Below are 15,638 nucleotides of genomic sequence, written 5' to 3'. Positions count from 1 at the left end.
GTTGTGAAACAATAACATTTTCAGAACTGTAAGACAAGTGGAAGAAGAGAGAAGCTGGTTTAATTTGCATGCAAAAGATAGTGTAGTTACTCGTGTTTTCCCAGTTGTAGACAGCAAAACTGATTTAAATGAGCTTCATCCTTTTCTGAATCATTAATCGATGAAAAGCATGATTAAAACATGCTGTTCTTAAATGTAAGGTGACACATCTAACTTAGATTAATTAGATAGCTTATATAATCAATGCATCTATGTAGCTCATAGATGTAAGCCCTTTAAGAGAAACCTTTAAAATAGAAAAGTAGAATATCAGAAGAATGGAATGGAAGAATATCATATCAGTAACACAGCCAGGTTTATTTCTCCTTTATTGGAGTTATGTCCTTGAAATGAAACCTTGACAAAAAAAACAAAACTCTGCACCTAATTTCATTAACCGTTAGGTTTTGCCAAGTCAGTGAACCTAAAATGATGCAGTTGAACTTTCTGGTCTCCACTATCTGTCACGGGTGGGCAGGTGTGGGAGTGAATCAACCTTAGACCAGGTTACTATTCTGTGGCCTCCAGTCAACCTCCACTCCTCCACAGCTGGCTCTATTTTATCCTCGGTTTTAATGGCTCTTTTATTTTCTCTTGCGTGGTGCACATTTTCTGCTCAACCATGCTGCAAAATAAAACTAGAAAGGGAGAGACAAAAGCAAATATTTTTGTCATGGTGTTCTGGGTTATTAGATACAGAATCACATTAAGCTGAGTCTCATTATCAGGGTAAAGATAAACACAAAGAACATTTGGGTTGGAAGTCGCTGATGTATAGTTATGATCATGTCATTGGTTTATGCTAATGAGCTTCTGTGTTTTTCATGTGTGTCCATGTAGCCAAATGGTCATGCTGGTACATATGTATATTAAAGTGTGCGAGTCTGTAACTGAGTGCAGAGTATCTCACTGTTAATGCAAGAAGACACAGAAGAACTGAGCAGTAAACATTTCTTTAGGCTTTTCATTGACTTGCAAGTGTTAGAAACCCAGTAGACCAATCACATCATCCCAAACTAATGGTCCATTATGCGCATTTCACACGCTTGAAATTTGGTGTAATAATTATCTAATTAATTAATGAAGATCAAAGAAATGCAAGTAAAAGAGAATGAGTTCAGGGTTTTGCCTTAGGCGGCCCCTCGGTGACCACACTATGTGATATAAATGATACGCCTCACGGAATCTCATCTTCCTCCCCTTTAGCAATTTGCACTGCAAGCTATTGATGTTTGCAGCATTGCAGGGTGATATTACTGTGCCGGCAAAAATGTCCACTTTAACCTGTGATACCTTTTTGTGCAAATAGAAGAGGGAACAGTTTTGTGAGTCAGTGACTTTGAGGTGGCTGTTTGGTGGGATTATCTTTTTGAAACTGTTGTGATCTCATTTATTTGGCATTTCCCCTGCCTGCTGTCGTCTGCCACTGATTACTGAGAAACAATACGAGACGCAAAGCTGTCAAAGAGCATTAGGACAGGCAAGGATGATATGCTTTCAGTTAAAACAGAGGTTGTTTTTTGGGGTTTTTTTGTATACACAGCACACTTCCAGCTCAGCGTAACTTCACGGCATATAAGCCTGCGCTTGTCTGAAATTGAAAGCAGATTTTATAAGTAAATAAAAAAAAAAAAAAAAAAAAAAAAGCTGCTACATGCATCTTTATTTACTACTCTCTTCCTTTGAGAGTTTTTCCCAGTTTTTTTGCTCACAGTTTGACTTCCATGTCGCTCCCCTGTCCTGAAATTCCTTTTCAAGCTGTCAAGTTCTCATCTCAAAGCACAGATAATGTAATGGACCCTCAGCTGAGCCTCACTATTATAATAGAGTGGCCTGACCTCACAGGCATTCAGAAAGCTACTTAAGCCCCAGTGTTTTTCAGCACTTAATTAAAGTGACACGAGCCTCATTCCAACAGTGTGCAATCAAAGCATTCTTGAAGGTATGACAGTCTTTATTTCATTGAAGTGGACTGCTCATGCTCTTCAGTTTCAATGCAGATGAATGAAGTTTCACAGGCAGCAGTAGCGTGTCTTGTATGAAATGGTAGAATTACACAGGGACTAAACAAAAATGTAAACTTCAGAGTCAATCTGAGTGCACGCTATTAAAAATGAATTGGCACTGGGATTCCGTTTGTAGTGTTTATTGATTAATATTTAAGAATTCTGAATGCTGTCAAAGAGGCCCCATCAGCTTTTGTAATCAAGCATCGCAGTTCAACATTATTAGCCTCAAGCAGTGCTGGCATAATCACTCAGCCAGGTAATATTAAAAGGTGGGCTCTTTCAGGGCCTCAAGTGACATAACTGCCTTAATCAAACAGTTATCACGCAAGAGGCCAGAGGGAGAGGGAATAATGAGAAAGCAATATCCTAGATTAAGAATTAGTCTTTTCTGTAATGGCCCTGTCTCACTGGGTCAATGGTGCATAATGGTATGGCATACAAAACTGGAGAAGAAGATCTGAGGTTGCTGCACTTGAGTTTCATGACTCACACTGATGGGAAGAAAACGGGAACATTTTCCCCCGCAACAAACCAAGTCGAAATAAATAAATAAATAAAGAGTACAGGTCTCCGGCTTTTCCTGCTCATAAACAACACAGTTAGGTTTGCCTGATAGTCTGTCTGTGTCACTTTGTTTCCTCTGTTTTGAAGGCTCTTCATGTCCTTTATGGCATTTGTGTGCATCTATGTTTGTTGTTAAATTTGGACGTTAAAGCTAATTGTCAGCAGTTACTCCTCTATTTAAAAGCAGCAATATTGACTGTTTAATTGCTGCAAAAAGTGTATTTATTGACTTCGGAAAAAGAAATATCTCTGTGCTGGTTTATTTTATAAAGGACTCTTTCAGTATTTAAAATGGTATAATATCTTTTGTCTGTTAAGCAACAGCGCTGGACATAAAATTCCCTTTGGGAGGAACTCTCTCACTTGCTTTCCTTCTATTGTACTTTCTTCTTTGCAAGCTGTATTGAAATATTGAAAAGATGGAGTCTAATGCTGACAATAGCTATAAAAGGTTTATGAATAACTTCACATACCACATTTCATCTCCTCTACATTATTCTGTTCCAGTTAGCAAGTAAACTTTGGGAAGAAAAGGTGTTGGCATGTGCTGAAACTGGAGCAGGTTAATATGAATTCCGTTAAAAACAGAAAAAACCCTTTGCCAGAAAATACAAATTATTCATCCATCATCCATTGAACTGAAGTGAATATAAAACTATTCTATACATAGGTGTTTCAAAGCAGTCTCTTACTGTAAGCTGTATACCAGGTATGATGTTATGCAACAGGAAGAAGATATTTTTGCTCTTTTCTGGCTGTCGGCTGCAATACACTCAACCTCTACTTCTTCGTCTGAAAAGCTAAATGCAAATATATAGATAAGCTGCAATGTTTACATGTTTATAATCTATTATTTTAATCACACGTAGCCGATTTCACTGCTTCAGCATGAACAAGAAGTATTTTCTTATTTGGTTATAAATGACTAGAAATTGCATCCATAAAATTCTAAAAACAACAGTATAAGCGGGAGGAAAATTAATCTTCATGTGGATTTTTTTTCTTTTGTAGAGGAGAAAATTAAGTGTTGATGAGCAGCTACTGTGAGGCATCGTCTGTATAATCTGACAGCGCTATGCGGCTCCTTTTTTTTTTTTTTTTTTTTTCCCCAGCTGCTTCAACCATCAAATCATTATTTTCCCAGAGTAACTGTTAATTATGTAATCCCTGTTCGTGTGATAAGATAAGAGATCAGCCATGTGTTTCTTGAATGAGTCACATGTACCAGTTATTTGCCTTTTTTTATTTATTTCTTTCACAGTTATCGTGCGTAACGTGTAGAGACATAATCATCACCCGTCACCCAAAAACATCTGCAGAATGTTTTAATTATGTTTCTTTGAGGTGGAAAGTAAATGGCTCTCTGTAGAGTGAAATAAATGGATTACATTTTTGTACGCAATGTTGCTACACCAGTTCATACTCGGATTACATGGAATTTTATTGTTTTTTTCTTTGACTAAATCCAAGTTTACAGCACATTTTGTTATCTTAACCACAGTCGCAAACCTTGTCATATTAGGTTTAAGTCAAAACTCTGTGCACCATGCAGTCCCGAGTACTTGTACTGTGTGTACTTTGACTCTTATTCAATGATGCAATCAAAGTGCCACATGACAAAGTGCATTAGTAGTCACATAAAATCAATGAAAATAAGTGCACTGGTCCACATGTCGGGTTAATGTGCAATACTCCAAAAACAACAGAGACCGCCACTATTGTTGCACGATACAAAAACATTTTGGGGAATAATTCTCACCCTAACTCTTAAAATCACACAGTCTAAAACAGATCATCTCTGCCAGTAAGAAATAGTTCTCTTGAGTCATGACACTAACATAAGCTGTTGTATTTTTTTTGTTTTTTCTTGGATGCAAGCACACACGAGTGTTGCCAGTCACTTGAATATTGGCAGCAGTCGTTAATGACACTGACAGAGAACCAAAAAATTAGCTAAATCTTCAATGTCAAATTTCTTGTTGAATTATAACATATTTCAGTTGATTTAATTCTTTAATTAAAGATGTTACTCAAGTCTTCAGATGTTTGTTTAGATACAGTCAATATCCTTTACTGCTTTTCCAACTTTGTGAGCCTGGAGTGTATACACTGTCCCTGCTGACTAATGGCGAAAGGTGAGCTGCACCTCAGAGTCCATCACAGGGCTAACACAGAGAGACAGACAATGACCAGTTAACCTGACAAACATGTCTTTGGGCTGAGTAAGGAAAGTGGATCACCCAGAGGAGACCCGTGCAGGCAGAAGGAGAACAGGGACAAGGCCCCAGGTTAAAACCTAGGTCCTTTTTTACTGTGAGGCTGCAGTGCTAATGGATAGCGCTATATAAAGAAAATATAGCCTTGCCGGATGCTTTGTTGTCCTAGTTGGCCCAGTTACTTGTGCAATGCATGTGGTTTTGATAAAGAATACAAATTGTATTTAAAAATGTATGAAGGGACTTTTTTTTTTTTTTATTTAAAAAGAAAAGCATTGTTCTGTGTGTGTAGTTTAGATTTCCCTTTCATAAATTATATTTTGTAAACACTGTGAACCTTTTGATACTGCAGGTTATTTGATCAAACATGTAACCAATTTTAAGTTACTAAAACATAGCCAGAGTGATTTATAGCTCTATATAACAAAGATGATAGATCTGTCAGTCTAGTGGATTGTGCAGACTACCAGAAATGGGGTTCACAGAGGCCTTGCTTGGAGAAGGGTGACTGAGCACATTCTTGTTTATCTTCTACACAATGAAGTCTTGCTCATCAGGAAAACTCAGCAGGCTAGGCCACAGCTGTCAAAGACACAGGCACCAAGCCTTTGGGGTTTTGTTTTGAATTTTGCTTTGTGTGACTCATTGTTCTGCTCTGCAGAAGTAAAGTACAGCAGAACCTGTGGAAGTTTGGATCACTTCCACTTTGAGGGTAGTTAGAATTGGAAAAAGCCACCCATGCTATTTAAACAGCGACCACTGATAACCTGCTTTAATAGCATGTTCATATAGATTCAGGTAATTACTTGTTTTATTTACATCGGACAGAGCAGTAAACCACAAAATAATGTCCTTACAGTTAGGGCTGCCACAAACAATTATTTTGATAGTCGACTAGTCACCAATTATTTTTGCGATTAGTCGACTAATCAGATCATGCATCCATTGGACGTACAGCGTACAGCTTATTGCACCAGCAGCATCTGCTCTTATATAACTATCATTAGCTTACAGCTTTAAGTGTTTAAGGTATGTGCTAACTAAAAATAAAGACAAGATGATAGTTTATTAAATTTTAATGAAATTTGCAGATTGTTTCGGTGAAGTTTAAGAAACTCCTTGCTATCTAAAATCTAACAGGACACCGGAGTAAATTCTCCAGCATCTCACACTTCTGATAATCAGTTGTCTCCTTGACGTTTGTTCAGCTGTGTAAAAACTATAACTATAATCTCAGCCAAACCGATTTACTCAGGAACAAATAAAATACAAAAAAAAAGCCAAACAATAACATTTTTAAGTTATCTAAGTGACTTATATATGTTTAACCTGAGTAGCGTAAGATGGCGGTGGGTTTGAAAACGATTTGCCGGGAGTCCGGTGTTCTCATGGGCTCTAGTGAGCCTTGCCCCCGGCTAGCTATCGAGCTAGTGGGTAACAGACGTCACCGAAAACGTCGGAGCGCTTTTGAAAATATGTGGTGTCTTGATAAACTGAGCAGATATTTGAGGTTTACACAGCTACATTCTCACCTGAAAATATGTTAAACGTTTATTTTGTGACCCAGAAAGAATAATAAGAGTAACATTAAAACTAACTAGCTGCCGCCATTGTTGGAAACTGAGCTGGGCAGCGCTATGAATTCTGGGACACAGCTTCTTCTTCTTCTGGGTTTAACGGCAGCTGGCATCCTTGTACATGCAGTGCTGCCATCTTCTGTTTCAGTCCGTTATTACACTCTTAAATCCTACTACTTATTCCTGCGTCTTTTGTGATCTTACAAAGCTTCAAACGACGCGTCGACTATTAAATCAGTCATCGACGATTTTGATAGTCGACGTAATCGCGACTAGTCAACTAATCGTGGCAGCCCTACTTACAGTGTAAGTAGATTTTGTAAGTAAACTGCAAGACAGCGTGTTCGTTCAGCATTAAGAACCCTGTGATATTGTAGCCAAGATGTTTTGCATGGACCTGACACTAGTTTTGACCAGCCAGATCAAGGCAACCTGTCTTGAACTGTCTGTTGCACTGACAATTGTATTTGACTGTTAAAATCCACACTCAGTATTCAGATCCTCTCATTTTCAGATACAGTTCTCTTTTCTTTGAAGCACACAATAAGCATATTTCCATCCCCGGTTGAAAGGCCGTCTTTGTGTAATAGGTAATATTTCAGTAGTGCTTTTTATTTATTTTCTTTTTTTTTTTCTAGTGTACTCAACACACTTTCAGAAAAAATACATCCCGTAAACACAAAGAAACTGTCTTGTTCCTCTGACCATTTCACCGTGTTCAATGGGTTATTTCCAGATGAGACATTGTGACATAAACCTGTCAAATTCTTTTGGCATAATATATTGATTGTAGAGAGGGACTTTCCATGCTAATCTCAAGTATTCCAATCAGCACTTTTGATGTAGGTCACCTCAGTGTCACACTGCTTTTAACTTCCAAGTTTAGCATGAAATTACTTTGAAAGCTTTTCAACTTTAACAATGACTCACGCTTCTTCTTAACATTTTTAAGTACTGAATCAAACTATTACAATCTTTTTTTGATTTGTTGTGCTCCTTTTTGGACCTTAACCGTAACATTATTAGAAATCTTTCAAGGGAATAAAAAGGGAATAAAAAGAAAGCATAGTTAGTTACACAGAGATAATCTTTGAATTGGTAACTAACTTGACAAACTGTTGGTTTTAATAGCTGGTGATTTGTGCCTGTCCGTGTAGTGACATTAACAGTTTATAAAGACTGGGACATATCAGGGCACGCTCTCTCAAAAAAAAAGTTCTTTGTCACGTCTTTGAAACCCGTGGCCTCTATTTACAGGTAAACACAATACATTAACCCTCGTGAATCTTCATCCCTCACATCCTTTTCCCGCATACACTGTGTCCTATTCATCACAGGTGCTTGCACACACCAAAGAAAAGTACCATCATGCTGACCTTGAGGAAGTCTCGCTCATAAGAAGACTAACCCAGGCCAAGATCTAGGGTCTGTCAGGATGATTTCTTATTCTATTTAATGGAAGAAGTGCAACGCTTTATCACTCCCCAAGTTCATGGTTTATATAAGACATAAGAGGCAAACCTGTTTGAAATGGCAAGCTGTTAAGTCAAAAACCCTGTATACAAAAAAGACATGTCCTTAAGAGTCACAGTGATTTAAGTGTGTTGGGAATGAATGGGTAATTTCAGATTGGATTGGCGCTCTTCTCAATAGTAAACTAAAAAGCAGACAACAATGTTTGCCTATCTCAGGGACTTTTTTCACAGAGGCATTTACTGGAAGATAAGCACGAACGAATACGATAGAAACAGCTTCTTTGTCCTCAAGACGTGATCAAAGACGACACTTCAGAGTCTTAATTCTTTTCCTCCAAAGGTTTTTGATTTGGCTGAAATCTCGTAGTAGGCTAATTTGAACAACACCTCCTAAATTACAGTGTCGTCAGTTGTTTAATATGAAAGTTTACTAACTTTCTTTTTTCTGCAGCTAATTAATCAAAAGATTGCCTAAAATGCATGTTTTTGGTCCCATTCAAAAAGCCAACTTTTGCTAACATCAGCATCTTTATGTGCTGCACAAAACTCTAGAAAGTGTGTCTTTAATTCCAAAACCCACCAGTTTTAATTAATCCTAAGAAACCAACAACAAAAACTCTACAAAGTTTCATGTCATGTTTCTGCAGACACTGAGTGCAACCTCCATCAGCAATGGTTGACAGGCCTAACAGCCTGACTCTAGGATGTACCAATACTGTGATAACATGAATGAGTGATAATTCAAGTGATTTTTGTGGTTAGCGCCCATATCAAACAGCAGCCTGCAACTGTGCTAGCTCAGCCCCTGTTCTACTTCAGTAAGTTATGATGTAATTTTCCTTTCTACCACAATAATGATAAGAGGAGGAGATACCAGCGGGAGCAACTTCCATGGGTAATTTTATCAAATCACCTTGAACACCTACACCAGCCGTTTTATGCACACAGGACTGAAATTACACCTCAGATATTATAAATCATACAACTGTGTTTATATGCCCTTTTTGTTCTTTTAGTTTGTGGCTCACCTGTAGTTTGGAAGAGCTTAGAAATATCTATACAATATTCTCCAGTGTCAAAGACTTATGAAATTGATACTGTGATAGTATTGCTGGACATGGGAAACGGAGTATAAAACACTTCGGCTTCACCAGCTGCATTACTGAAGTCTACTTTCCGGATGATTAGCTTCTTCAGGTGTTTTAAACAAAATGTATTTGCTGAGGGTACTTCATGAAAAAGTAGTGTTTGCTGCACTTGGATATTGTCATTGAAGGAGCTAATTTCATTTTAATTAAATACAAAAGAGTTATAATTAATAAAGTAACAATTTTATGCAGCATGTAGTAGAAGAATGAATGAATTAATTGCAAAGTTTTCTTGAAAACTGAAAAAGGAGGCATTGCCAATAATATATACTGAACCAGACAACAACACATTCATCTCCTTAAATCAAAATTAAGCTTGTATTTAGCATTAATAAGATTGACCATGTAGCCTCATTATATACTATACTAAGTAATGAGCATTAAAGTGAGACAAATATGTTTTCGAGCTAAATGTGTATGACTGATAAAATGGTGATGCTAATTGAATGAAAAGTGGCAATTAAAAATAACCCAACATACCATCAGGTTTTTGTATTGTTTTAAATCCTTTTACAAGTTGTGACCAAAACTGCAACCAAATGAATAAAATAAATAAAGCAATACATACATGAATAAATGTTAATGCCCCTAGTTGCCAACTTTGGTGGTAGCCTGTGAAAACCCTGCCATTTTAAAATCTATGCTAATCAAAACTCATCACTCTTGTTATTTTTTTTGCTAATGCTCAGCTTAGTAGTGTTTAAATGTGATGCAGTCATTCAGTTTTCCACTGCTTCAGGTGCACCAGCAGACTATATTCTTTCTCTCCATATCCTCTTACAGCCGGGTTCGTAATGGTTGCAGATGGCTAGGAGGTCCCTCGACTTCCTTGGCTCATCTCTTATGCTTTCATTACCTCAGCTTTGAGCACTCCATCTTTGGCGTTATTGAAGCTAAAGCCAATGGCTTGACTTGGCTTGGGATCACGGGCCTTTAAAATACTAATGCCTGCTTCAGGATGTTCTGTATCACGTTTTATTTTTTGTCTGGCCTGGGGATGTCACTGTATTTGTATCTCAGTGCTCATCTTATCATCACCGACGGATTAAGTGACGGATTGCCAACATAGAAACGATTCCCAGTGTTTCCTGAAGAGCCGAACTCAAATGAAAATAAACTTGCGATAATTTTATTGACCCGTTAAAGCCAAGGGGTTGCAGTCATCTGCGAGATTTAATCAGTTCACCAGAATAGAGTATTCCATATCTGCCTTCCTCTTTCCTGCAGGACTTCCACAGCCCTGTTCAGCCCCTATAATGAAAGGCCCCCCAGCACCCTCTCTAAAAATCATTACAATCTCCCTCTACCTCTAGGGTCAGTAAACTAATAGTCATTCACCTGTGTGACAGGAAATCTTTCCCACGTCCCCCCCTGGGGCGAGCGAGGTTGTGTTTAAGGTTATAAAGTCGAGTCCAGCCAGAGATGACTGTTTATTGTTTGGACGACTCCCGGTGATTAAATGTTTGTCAGATCGAAAGTATTTCATCACAAATGCAGAGGATGGAGATTACATATATAACCTGCTAATTGCCTGTCTGACCAAGACTGAAAACAATGCAACCAGTTATTCAGTGCTCTTCGAATATGGAGACACAACAAAGAACAACTTTTATAAATGGTGGCGTAAAAGCGTTGGCACAAAAACACCCTCAATCATCTGCTTGTACTTGTGCCTGTGCTTTGCCTCTGGTGATTTTTATAACCCCAACTGTTTCTGCCCACTGTTGGCTGAGAATCTGTGGTGGATTTCTCAAAGGGATGGCACAAATACATTCAAAGACGCAAAGGCCCAGGGGCCTCTTTGGGATATTTAAAGACTTTGCACTGCAATGTTAAAATCATTTATGAAAGAAAGTTCATAAAGCAATCGAACAAAAGGAGAGACAATGATGTGACCCCACTTTCCTTGAAATATCTTCAAAGGGAATACTTAAAAAATCAGAGGCATTTAGGTGAAACTCTTAAAGGATGTGGAAAAGCAGCTTAATAATGTCAATGAAGAAGGAATAAAAAACTGTTGTCATTTTCCTTGATGCTTCCAACTGTAGGCATTTTAAGATAAGCCACAGCAGTGCTCAGATATGAGTAATAATCAATGTTGAAACTCGGCACAGTTGAGTCTCGGAGGACCTGCCTCACCTTTTATCTCACACAGAACACCACACTGAGCTCACTGTTTTGTATTTTCGTAGGGCAAAACAGTTGTGTCCTCTATAAATTGTATCGTCAGGTAACTGCATCCTTCCTACTTCTGTTTTCACCATTGCTTCAGACAACAAGCGTATACCACAGGGAAGGTTATATTCGTTTTCCTTCCAGAAGGAGAAAAGAATATATATTAAAGAAGAAACACCAGCATCAGACGGCTGCAGAAACTGTGAGGTTTTACCTCTGCTGGGTATTAATACCACAGAGAGGAAGAAACGACACGTCTCAAAAACTGACAAACGAGCAGAGACAAATCCATATAAATAATTACTAAGTAGAGTGAAGAGGAGTTGCCCATCATTCAGAGTAGAAGCGTGCGCAATATCTCCTAGAGATTGAGAGTCATCCATCACTGCAAGACTTTAATTTGAGATGTTTAGGACTCTTGCTGATGAGAGCCTGGTCTTAGAGGTCTGCAGGGTTCTTAGTTGAGAGCGGCTTGCGGGAGGGGGTGTGGGTGGATGAGGGCAAGAAATCACTGCCTTACACAAAGCGCATTTATGCAAGTACAATAAGGACTGCAGACAGAACAACTGAATCCACTGTCTGATTAGCATTCAGATGCTTTAATCGATGGAGGCAAGTTTCTGACAGATGGCTTATTACATCTTGGGGTGCTACAGAAATGAACACAGACACTTTATTGTCACACAAACACACACACACTCGGACACACCTCATTTAGAGTGGAATGATGTCAAAATGAGTCCGTTGAGTGAGGGCGGAGATTGAAGAGCCCAAGGTAAAGAGAGTCTGGGGACTTCAAATAATCTCAAGTATTGATTCTGTTTAAGCCCAAGGCTCTTGATGGACACTTACTTCAAAATGCAGTGATAGGTAGCATATCTGTATGACTGATCACCGTAGTTCTGCTTACGGTAAAGGCTGCAGACTCTCCATAAATAACAGCTCAGCCCTAATCAAACAGAGCAGTGGATCCTAACGTATGATGACAGCTTTGTAGACCTAATGCTGTAATTTACCACAAAGCACTCAGGGTTGCCATTAAATTTACATGGACACAGTGCAGAGAAAGGCATCAGGAGCTGCTTGGCTTTACATTTTCCTGGGCTCATGGTCTCATACGGACAGCTGACAAATTAAAGGAAAAACCTGAATGACTGACCCTTAGAGTGAGTAGTTAGAGGTATTTTGCTGGTGTGGTTTGGATCCACTTTATCTCTTTAGAGTTAGCAAATCAATACAAAGTTGTTCTGAGTGGTCACCTTTGTTCTGTACTGAAACATGTCTACCCTGATGTGAGCAGTCAGGACTCAGAGCACCAGGATGAAGATGCTCTTGTTCACAGAGAATGAAAAGTCAGTGAAAGGTTTGGGTTGTGGCTCTTACGCTACCCTCCTCATAGACACCAGATCTCAGCAGTACTAAACACCTGTGCAATATTTAGACCACTCAGTGCACTTAATGCAGACGATAACAAATGTTGTCATCAAAACTCTAAATTAAAGAATACATGTTCAAAAGTTGCTGTCCCATGCCTCCTTTCGAGTTACAAAGACTTGGTGAATAAAACAAATCAGAGTGAGGCTTACTAAGTCACTTGATGTCCTTTCATTTGTCACCCATCTATCAGGGCATTTAGGAAACTAATCATATGCATTACTCTGGACATTCCACATTTACATTTACAACAAATAGAACAAAGTGCTAATATCTTTTTTCATAGTGCCTTGAGCTAAATTAATTCTAAATCCCAAGAAGTAATCAAACATAATTGTCAGTTGTTGTGATTAGAAGAGGTAGTTAAAAAACAAGACATGCTCATCATAATTTTGTTGGTCATTGAGACCTGATTACATCCATGTAAATAGAAGGCAGCGTGGGGATCTGAAATCTGCAAGGATGCCGCTTATTCCCGTTGCAGACAAATTTCACTTATGCAGGGCAATGCTGAAAATCTAAAACAAAATATGCAAACCTGACATTGTTTTATTCTTAAAAAAAAGTTGTTCATTTATTTCCTATAGATTGCCTGTCGTTTGGAAAGTGTTTCCTTCCACCTCACGCTGTCTCCAAAGTGGCTAAAATAATTGTCCTAATATGCACCCGAGTCAGCAGATATCACTGTCATCACTTAATATACCATAAGTATACTGCATGCCTCTTCATTTATCCCCTCTAATGCAGTTATAATACCTGAGTGGTTGGTGGCTGCATGCCCTGAATGCTCATTTTCTGCACAGTAGCCTCTGTGTACTCAGAGGGTCCAGCTCCTCTTTTTCCTCTGGAAGTGGACTCCTTGGAGCGTAATTTGATTATTCCAAAGCAGGTGTTTTCAGCTGAATGCTGATAAGAAGACTCAGCTCCTCTGACACTAAAGTGAGTTACATTAGACGTGCTTAAAGTAGAGGAAGGCAAGAGACTTTTTTTTTTTAATCTAATCTGTAAGTAAAGATGGGATTGACTTTGAAAAGCTGTGCTTGAATTCAAAAGGTATCGCTTTAGACTGAAATGATGTTACACAGAGAGATTGGGAAGTTTGCGATCTTAATTACTCCTGCTGCAATAAAAATGACGCACATTGCTTCAGAAGTCCGGTAAGTCCATTGTGTCTGTGTCTGTCCACTGCATGATCTCGTCTGAGAAATGCAAATTTGATGCAATTACAAATCACAGCGGAATTGCCGATGTAATGATCAGATATATATATTTAATGCAAATGTCTCCGCATTGCTGAAGGGTACATTTCCATATTTTGTGGCCTAAGATTTCCCTTCTAGCTCATCCAAATAAGCATCTGTTATGCAAAATGGGGGCAAGGTTGCATCTGCGATCCCATGTTTCTCAGCAAATCAGATTCTGTCAAGCCTATCTGATATCCTCTTAGATTGTTCTCCCTAATCCCTTTCCACACCACAAGAATGGCCTTACCAACTAATGATGTTGCAGATATACACTATTCAAACAAAAAGAATAATCTCAAGCCTGTGATTGAGCCATCAGACCTTGCGTGCTCTTACTCTCAGCTAAAAACGTTGAAATTAGTGCTAATTTGAAGCTATTGATTTAAATATTTTACCATAGTTTGATTTTTTAAGAAGGAAAGCATGGTCATGTTCATGTTTTTCTTTTTTTTCTTTTTTTTTTGGGGGGGGGGGGGGGGGGGTTGGTATTTTGAAGTCGCAAGGAAAACTTGCCAAAGCCACTTGACACACCATGGTGTGTTGATCAGTGTTGAGCACCCTCCAGTACACAGAGTTGAAAAGCTTCACAGTCTTTTGTATGTAGACGAGCTGAAATAACGGAGACCTACAAATGGGGTTAGCACATTTAGAGTGAAGCGTTCCCTGACATGTGACTAATTGACACTCACTGAATTCTCATTTAATTCTGGGAGACGTGACAGAGTCCAAGAGGCAGACAACTAAATGTCTGCCGTCGTCAGAGTTAAACGGCATTACAACACTGTCAAGGGCACTGCCGATCCAAATTTCATCCCACTTAACTAGCTTTTGCAAAGAAGAGTCTCAACTGTGTGTCTCAAAGAAACGATGACAGTGACTTAATCGAATAAAGCTCCGTCTATTCTGTGAAGCTCTGTCAACAAGCTGTAAAACGAGTCTCAACTAAACCAAGTAGCTGCAGAGTTGCTGGAAATCAGTTTAAATTAGATGGAGGCGAAAACTAGGATGTGAAATGCATAGAGGCAGAGTGAAAATATCTCAAGGAGAAGATGCACTTACCTTTAGTGGTAACTTTAGAGCGGAGTCGTAGCCAGCTTAATCCAAATTCTCACTGAATCAAACTGTCCTCCCACCTTTATGCAAGAGCAAGCTCTATCCTTCTCTTCCTTTTAATTCCCTCTCTCACCCTGCCTTCCTCCTTGGTGCCTTTCTTTCATTATCCCGCTCTCTGTGTACACTTTGAGCCCACGCTAGATCAGAACAGATGCTTATGAGTGAACGCGCTACGCGAGGCACTGAGACAGCAGCTTTGGAATAGCTGGAGAATTACACAGGAGCTGTAGCAAAGCCGAGTGTGTCCGTACCGTTACAAGGTGACGACTGAGGGAGGGCGAACGAGTCAGTGAGCAGTGAAGTTAGCTAGTGTGCGAGTCTGTGTGTGCGTGTATCGGAGAGTGAGAGAGGAAGTGTGTGGAGGAGTGAGAGAGCGAGGGAAAGAGACAGGGAGAGCGTTTGTGAGCGCTGCTGGCTTCAGTGGCGAGCAACGGTCGTGATTGCATTGGTGCAAGACAGTAGAGCAACACCTCTCTTCAAAACCCTTTACCCTCCCCATCAGGTCCCCTGAGTACCGGAGATCTTCATCATCAAGCAGATTAAACCGACCAGTAAGCACCCCACCCCCAAAACTCCCAATGACACACGCACACACACACACACACAGAGGCAATGATGCATGCTGTGGTCCCTGGGGATATTCT

At 39.2% G+C, this 15,638-nt stretch overlaps 1 protein-coding gene across 1 annotated transcript in view; it reads right to left on the bottom strand.

Moving 5' to 3' along the window:
- Window positions 1-15,402, bottom strand: part of LOC146567096 (cadherin-12-like) — a 100,642-nt gene extending 85,240 nt beyond the window's left edge. The window contains exon 1 of the mRNA XM_085286701.1: window positions 14,941-15,402. The gene's annotated coding sequence lies outside the window, so the exon portion shown is untranslated. The remainder of the gene's footprint in view (window positions 1-14,940) is intronic.
- Window positions 15,403-15,638: the final 236 nt, after the last annotated feature.

Source organism: Mchenga conophoros, linkage group LG9 (assembly GCF_057382185.1).
Source record: "Mchenga conophoros isolate Kocher_MC1m ecotype Shallow Benthic linkage group LG9, M_conophoros_male_GT1.1, whole genome shotgun sequence".
Lineage (NCBI taxonomy): Eukaryota > Metazoa > Chordata > Actinopteri > Cichliformes > Cichlidae > Mchenga > Mchenga conophoros.
The sequence above is the reverse complement of the archived record's forward strand: the minus strand, read 5'-3'. Positions and strand labels throughout refer to the sequence as shown.